This window comes from Cryptomeria japonica, chromosome 2, assembly GCF_030272615.1.
Source record: "Cryptomeria japonica chromosome 2, Sugi_1.0, whole genome shotgun sequence".
In the NCBI taxonomy this organism is placed as follows: domain Eukaryota; kingdom Viridiplantae; phylum Streptophyta; class Pinopsida; order Cupressales; family Cupressaceae; genus Cryptomeria; species Cryptomeria japonica.
The window spans coordinates 438,310,150-438,318,668 of NC_081406.1; positions in this window are offsets into that span (position 1 = coordinate 438,310,150).

The following is an 8,519-nucleotide window of genomic DNA, read 5'->3' on the forward strand; positions in this document are numbered from 1 at the left end:
TCTTTTTCCTTACTGGCACCAAGTTGGAAACCCAAGTGGAGTGACGTACCGGGAAAATAATCCTAGCAGTGAGCAACTTTTGAACTTCCTTGAAAATTAAGGGTTCTATCAATGAATTGACTGCTCATTGCTTCTGTCTGAATGATTTTATATTGGGTTTCAAAGGTATAACATGAGTGATGATTGATGTATCAAATGTTTTCAGATCTTCGTATCCCCATGCTATAATATCAATGTACTATTTTAAGATTTGCATAATTTTCTCTCTTTCATTGGGAGTACAAATCTTCCCAATGTAAACTATCTTCTCTTGACCTTCTGGACCAATATTATGTGGTTCATATTTTCCAACATCTGAATCCATTATCAATCTCTCTTTTATCCGTGGATCGAAATCAAAAAGCCTCTCTATAGTGACCATACCTTTGGGAATGACGTTTGTAGGCAAATTTATGATTTCTTCATCACTTCCTTCATCAAGATCATCTGATATATCCTTCTCAGCAATGATTTGTTCTTCCAAAGCCCCTGAATTAGTAAGGAAATCTAGAATGTGTGTATCATCCTCAAATACTTGAAAGTGTTTCATGCGGGCACAAGAAGTGTGGAGACCAACTCTACGGAAAATCTCTTTAAAGGAAATTGACTCACTGGTTCTAGTGTACTTGTTGTTACAACCAATGCATCTGATATTTCATTTATTTTCCTGGGTACCAACTGGATATTGAAGGCATCAAAATCTTCAACCAACCCCCATACTCTATTCCTATATGATGTTAACCTTTTGTCGTGACATGCATATTGGCTTCTTACTTGCTTAACCACCAATTCAGAATCCCCTTGCACTCTTAAGCATTTGGCTCCTTTCTTATGAGAGAAAAGTAGTCCTCTAATTAGGGCCTCATACTCAGTCATATTATTAGTGCAAGGGAATTGGATTCGATAGGAGGCTAGAGAGGTCTTCCCTTTGGGACTTGTTAACTCAACTCCTGCTCCACTAACTTGCTTGGATCTAGACCCATCAAACTTCATAAACCATATTTCATCTTTCAATTTATTTACATTCTTCGGCTTAGGTTCAGTGATCAGATTAGTTTCTGAAAGTGGTTGTTGTTCCTTGAGTTCAAAGTATTCTAACACCTAAGGTTGTTCATTTACAGGTTCCAAGAGTACTTCGAGTGGATTGCTTTACTTGAAGTTGTACGAGAGACTAAGTTTCTTCATTCTCCTGCTTAGGTGGAATATCCCCATTCTCTTGTTTACCAATCTCAACTATGAAGATCTCCTTCTTGCATTGCTTGGCTGGGAAGTTTCTATTATAACATCCATTTTTTGGGGTATTACTTCCTTATGACTTGGAACTTCAATTTCTTCCATGATGATGACATAATCGGTGTCCTCAAAAGGGATTGGGCTCATCAACTTCGTAACTTAGTTTTGGCATGGGATACAGGATAATTCAAAATGTTCTTGATGATGTATCCTACACCATTGTGGGAATAACAAATCTTGCATTTTGATATCATCTCCTAATAGGCACATCCCCTATTTCATTCCTGCGATAAAGTCTTCAATCCTCGCTTTATGCTCTACCATATCAATTTAGCGAGACTGGGGAGCTATAGGTGCAGAAAAATTGAAAATTTTATTTACTCTATAGACTCCTGGGCTCACTTCAGCATATGCTACCTCATTAGGAGCTTTGTAGTCTGTGACCAACTTCTTCAATTTAGGCTCACTGCCAATTCGAATCTGTTTACTTACTCCTTTCCATGGAAGCCATAAATATGTAAAATAGGTAGAGAAGTAGCCTCCCAAAGTTTTTGACCAATCTCTACTGAGAAGCATCCCATATACCTCTGGAATATCAACTACTTGAATGTTGATGTAACGGGATATGCGGGGATTAGCACCCAAATGAATATACATGTCTTTTAATTATCCAATCTCATTGACCTTAGTCTTGTCCAATTGTACCACCTTGCTATTTGCACGCACTAGGTTGAGACCAAGCTTCGAGAATATAGAATAAGGCATTACATTTTTGGAAGCACCTGAATCTACCAAACAATTGTGTAAGTTCTTTCCACATATCTTCAAACTAAGTAGAAATGGTAGGTTTTCGATGGTATCATTACTAATATTGGCATTGACTTCATTCAAGTCAGCCATATTAACCTCATTGCTCTGAGACTCCAGTAGTTCCAACTTCTTAAGGAGAGCCTTCTTTTGTTCAGGGTAATATCTCAGTACCTCCATTAGAGACATAGTGGTGGTAGTCCTCTCCATCTCCTTGGTAACATCAAAAGATCCTTTCAAAACATATTCTTTCCCTTGAGTTTGTTTAGGAAGTGCTCCTTGAAAAGCTTGAAGAGGGGGATGATTCTTACTTGCATTCGCATCAAGAGGTACAAATCCACCCTTTGGGGGAGGTGGTTATGTCAATGGAGACTTGCCTTGTCTTCTAAGGTTGTAGTTATTCCTGGTTTGAAAATCTTGAGCATCATAAACACATGGTTGACCTTCAACTTTTGCTTGTAACTCCTTTCATAGGAACGTGCCAACCAACATTGGTGTATTAACCTTTTTTGGTTCCTCATTGGAGCACCCTGTCGGTTGAGAATTAGCTTGAGAAATCCTAATGATCTTTTCAAACTGGGCACAATTAACCTTCAAATGCGATGTTGTATCATGCAACCTACACCAATTAGTCAGTAGATTCATATCAACAAGGTTAACACTTTGTGTATTATTTGGGTTGTCTCTCACATCAAGAAGGTCATGGTTTACTCCACTATTGTTTGGACCTGTGTTCCATTGTCTATTGTATGGCTTGGAGTTATACCTTTGGTTTTGATTTTGGTTATTGTAGCTTCATTGTTTATTGTATGTTTGGGACTGGTTATACCCTCCTAGTGGATTCATCTTCAACTGACTCAAATCTAAAGTAACTTGTAAAATAGTTTTTTTTAATGCCTCTACTTCAGCAGATGGGTGTGACCCTTGACTCTTAGGCATTGTAGTTGGGGCTTGGTTTGTTGCCTAGGGATTACCAAACTGTTGATTTGTCCCTTGTACCTCACCAGTGTACTGCATTTGGATAGGGGTAGTGTTAGTATTGTTCTGCCAAGTTAAAGCTTGAGCATCAAACTGTTGATTTTTTCCTTGTACCTAAGGTTGAGGTGCATAAATTGGCACTGGGTTCATTGTTGGGGCTCCTACTGGTTGAGGTGATGGCACCCCAGGGAGTTAGTTGTAATTCCCTTGATTGACTCCTATGGGTAAGTTGTATCCAATCCCCCCAGGTGTTTGATTCAACTCTTAGTTCATATTGATGGCTAACGCATCAACCTTTGTCAAGGTATTCCTTTGATCTTCTAACAGACTCTTTTTGATAAACATGGCACTCCATGGGTTGATGTCTCTCAAGTATGAATCAATTGCTACATTCTTTGCCACTTGATAAGGAGTTTGTAACCTCTTATATGCCCTTTGAAAGTTGGTATTAAAATTTGTCAAAGGATCATTTGGTAACTTTTTGAGCGAGGCAAACTGATGGTACAATGTTCCGGGATCAACATATACTCGAAATTGATCAATAAAAGATTTTTCCAAAACATCCCATCCATTGATAGAATTCACAAGCAAGGTTAAATACCAGTTATATTCATTTTCCCCAAGTGAATATGGGAAGAGTCTACGCACCACATCTTGGTTTTCTATGTTATTGCAGCCTACTACATCCTTGAATGCTCCAATGCGCTCATCTACAGTCCTAAGTCCCATAAAGTAGAACTTACTATAGAACTTATTCGGGTTCCTAGGCAAGTCATGAATTCCCCCAGGTATGTTTCCCAATGGCATGTGTTCTTGGTTGAAGTAGGCCATTATAGGTGGTGATGGTGGATGTTGAGCTACGAAAGGTGCAAAGATAGGTTGAGGGCTAGGGATTAACTGGTCCTCTACGTTGAGTCTGGATAACTGCATTGGTGAAGATGTTGAAGGTTTTCCTTTACCTTTATTCCTTTTCTTCCTAGTCACAAGTCCTAACTCTACTAAGTCTGAATGAGAAGAATTATTCCTAAGAATCTTGTGAAACCTCTCCGAAGAAAAAGACGATATAGGATCCAACTTAGTACTTCAATTTCTCAATTGTGGAAGAGTAGGATTGCATGAATGGTAAAAGTATATCTATGTGAATACCATATCAAGTCATAGTGTGACCGTGGCATTGTCTGTTGAGGGGATTAGTCTCTTGGCCCTTCTTCTAGTGCTACTTTCTATTGACGTGTGTTTTGACACACACACCAACAGTTAGGTAATTTGTGTAAACACTCACCACCTCTTCTAAAAAGCAGTAAGTTCCAAAAAACTAACTACTCCAAGGTCTCTATAGTCAGGTCTCGACAATGATGTTTATCTCAATGGTTAATGCGGTTGTACCTATGAAGGGGCCTGTTGGTTAAATGAATCCCAATAACTTCCAATAACTCCACTTTTTTTGTATTTTATGCTTTAAGATTCTCTTTCAAAATAAATTACAAAGATAGGGAAACAAGAAAAATAACAGTGAAACTAATTCAATAACAACTTAATGAGCTACTTAGCAAGTACTTTGCAATCCAAAAATCATCAATATCATCTAAATCAACATTTAATAATGAACATCCAGTAAACCTGCAAAGTCAGCAACCTCACAAATTTATGGAAAGAATATCACCACAATATTGTTTATCCCAGTAATTCTCGTACACCAGTTACGTGTGCAATATGATTCATAAAGCAATAAACATAAGACCAATACCAGTTGCTGATTTCAAAAAATAGACATTACTAGACTGCAAAGAACAAATTACTAGCACATACGCATAGATCAGGCAATCTATAAGTTGTTTCTTGTATTAATTTCAAAGAATGTATCACAAAAATAATCTAGTTCATAACAATCTACAAAAATAATCTAAAATCTCTAAGTGGTCCTCAAATCATCAATTTGTGGACCCTTACAAATGAATCAAACTCCTCAATTTATAGAGTTTTTTGTCCCACTTTATAGGAAATAAACCTTTCTAAATTAAGAACTAGAAAGAAAGGAGCCACAATTGACATGCACGTATCTACCTTGGACTCCAGGTAAACATTACAAAATTGGGACTAAGGGAGCACTACGAAGATGGTGCTCCATGAGCCAGGCTTTCATAGTCATTAAAATTTTTAACCAAAACTGAAGCGTGAGTAGGAGGTGTAGTTGAAGTCCCAGTGGGGTGGTCATGCAAAAAATCCTTCAAAAAGTCATTCTATCATTATCAACTACATGTTTATTTTTACTTCTTTTAATAGGTTGTATAATTGTTGATGATACATACAATCACCTTGACGGGAGAGTCAGTAACATGTTTGATTCTGAACTTGTACTTTTTCAAAACCTCCTCTGCATTCTTTCTTCCATTTTGCAACTCCTCTATTATTTCTGCAACTTGTTGACACTGGGTTATCAAATATGTATACTTATCCATTAATGCAACACTAAACTGAGCCAGAGCTATAAAATGTTGTGCCTCATATGCATCCCATTGGTGGAGTACCTGGTCCTGCTCCATACCTGCACCATTGGTTATGCCAAGCCCAAAAACTCCTAATAACTATCCAAAAAAATTCTCATACTTTTCCACTACCTTGAGAAGGGGAGACCGAATACCTGTTATATCCTTCACATACTATTGAAGCATTTCAATCTTTAACTCCAAAATGTATACGTAGGAATGAAAATTCTTACAACTGTCTCCACCGTAGAGGTCTTCCCTTATTATCTCTTCTTCTCCAAGACTCAAAAATTTATTCAAAACCCAAAGCTTCTTGCCAAAAGTGTTGAGCTTCTGCTCCCACTGTTTAGAACAAGAAGCTAATGCTCCTACAACCTGCATGGCCTCCCTATATTCTTTCATGGTGTTCTGTAAGAATAATCTAATTTTGGCAGCATTTGTGCATGCCCATGACTTTGTTGTGGCTGCCACTTGCCTTACCTCAACCAATGCTTTTATATCTCCCTCTAGGAGTGATGAGGTTGAAGGCAAGTTATCATCTACACATGTATCCAAGGGCCTACCCATCTCTACCAACAACTGCTTATATTGTTCCAGATGTGCCTTTACCTCTGAATGGGAGGTGTCCTCTTTTTCCATTTGGCCCCTGATGACACTAGTAGCCAGCTCCAACTTATCTAGCTCTCCCCATTTGGTCTGTTTACCCAATTTGACCTGTGAAACTTGGTATTTGGGGGAGTCTTGACCTTCAGGTTGTGTTGGAATTTCTATATCAGCAATCACTTCACCAAAACTAGTTCTTGATAAGTGATGCATTATCTTTGCTCTCTTTGTTTTTCCGTGGTTCCTCAGTGATGGCCTACTGAAATGTAACCTTGGGTAGCACCACTTTATTTTTCTTCTCAAAGGTGAAGTTCAACCATTTTGGCACATCCTCGTCTTTTTCACCTTTATGGGGTACGATGTCAGGAGTCACCACACGCACGTCTAGCTGCTCGTCTGCTTCATCTTTCTCCTCTTCTTCTATATGCTTAGGGTCTTAAGGTGAAGAAATTTGATGAGCTAGGTTGGCTTGGAGAGAAGTATCAACATTCAAATGTTGTTTCTTATGTAACTCCCCTAAATTATCATTGATCTCTTCTTCAAACTTCTTACCACCTTTATCAGTTTCCTTTGTACCTTGCTTAGCAGCTATTTCTTTTAGAAGATCTTCTAGGTCCTGTGGAGTTAAAACCAATCTTTCATCCTATGAATCTTCAGGCTCATTTCATTCCTTCTCTCCTCCAAGTGGTCATTGTTCCATAGGTTGCTCATCCTCTTGGTCAAAATCTGATTCAATGTTATGAATACTTACGTTTTCTACAATAGGAAACAAAACTGTAGTTACTTGAGGTAGATTTGCTGATGTTGCTGCAAAGACACCGAGTGAAGTTGGGAGAGGGATTGTAGTGGTTGACATCAAAATTGGAGCCTACGTGGTTGCAGTTGGCGGGGGCTGAGTAGATGTATTTGTGGTATCAGGAGGAGGTTGTATATTTTCGTCGGCTTTCCCTTGTTCATCCTCATCCTGAATACCTTCTCTTGGCCTTTGTCCAATTGCTTCCCTAACAAGGAATACCTCTGCCAATCACACAACTGCCAACCCTTCTCTAATTCCAAAATCAGCAGCCTTCTTCAAAATATTGGCCTTCCTTATTTTTTCCTTGACTTGCTTGAGATGCTCCTCAGTACTTTCTTCGGCTTGCGCCACCTCCTCTGGGTCCATAGAAGTATTCTTTCTAGAACTGGACCTTGTCTTATAGGCATACTCCTTATAACCCCTTCACCGGGGAACACCTGAAGTAGATTCCTTTTGCTTCCATTTTGAAGCGCTCGATCTAATCCTCAAACTTAGCCAATGCCTAGTTCTATTTTTAATAGTTTGTGTTACTCTATCTATGTCCACCTCTTCGTGCCCTAACCATCTGATTGGAGAGAGGGGCTTCTTATCGATTTGTTGTTCCTTATATGTAGGGTCTAATAAATCACCATCATCCCTTAACTCCTTAGGGAGATTGGTCTCTATTTCAAAATCCCTTACTTGTGAAACTGAGAGCCTGGAATTATTTTTCTCTCTAACTTCAAAATTGTCTTGGAGGTTGGCCCAAAAATCCTCCAATCTAGACTTATGTCCCTCATATGCCTTTGGCATTATTTGCTTTAGTTTTCCATATGGGTCATAATATTCTCTAGCATAATTGAACTCTTTTAAATTTAGATCTTGCAACTCTTGCTCTAACATCTTTGCTACCTGAATCTTGGAACAGGAAAAATAATCGATAGAAATTGAAAAATCTATACCTGCCTTATGTTTCGAGGACAAAAGTGATTGCAACTCAAGCACATGTCTAACATATTCTAACAATACAATGCGGCCATTATAGTATCTTGGTAGCATCATAGTGCAACCTGTGAATCCACTGACCCTATATTCGTGGAACATTCATTTTGAACGAACAAACATGCCCATTCCCTGATTATGGCCATTGCTTTTGGGCTTATTCTATAGACTGTATCACCCGTGAGCTTGATGATGACAGGGAAAAGGAAGGCATCATTTATTCTTTTATAATATGCCTTTGCATTGCCTAGAGGGCATTGGGTGTAATACTCCCATACCTTCTTTTGTCCTTCCTCATCTCCAAGCTGGCCCTCTGTCTGCAACCCTAGGAATTTTCCTGCTCGAGACGCTACCCATAAAACATATGAAGTGAAGAAAAATTTCTTCGTCTTATGCACATTTAGCAATTGCCTATGTATATTGTCAGATAAGATCTGAGCCCAATCAAAATACCTTTTTCCAATCAGGACAATATTCATATATTGAAACATCCATGGATGGAAGTGACAGCAATCTGTCTTGCCGAAGGCCTTGCTTAGCATAATAATCAAGTCACGTTGTGGCTCCTTAAAATCTACCCTTAGGATGTCATTGGC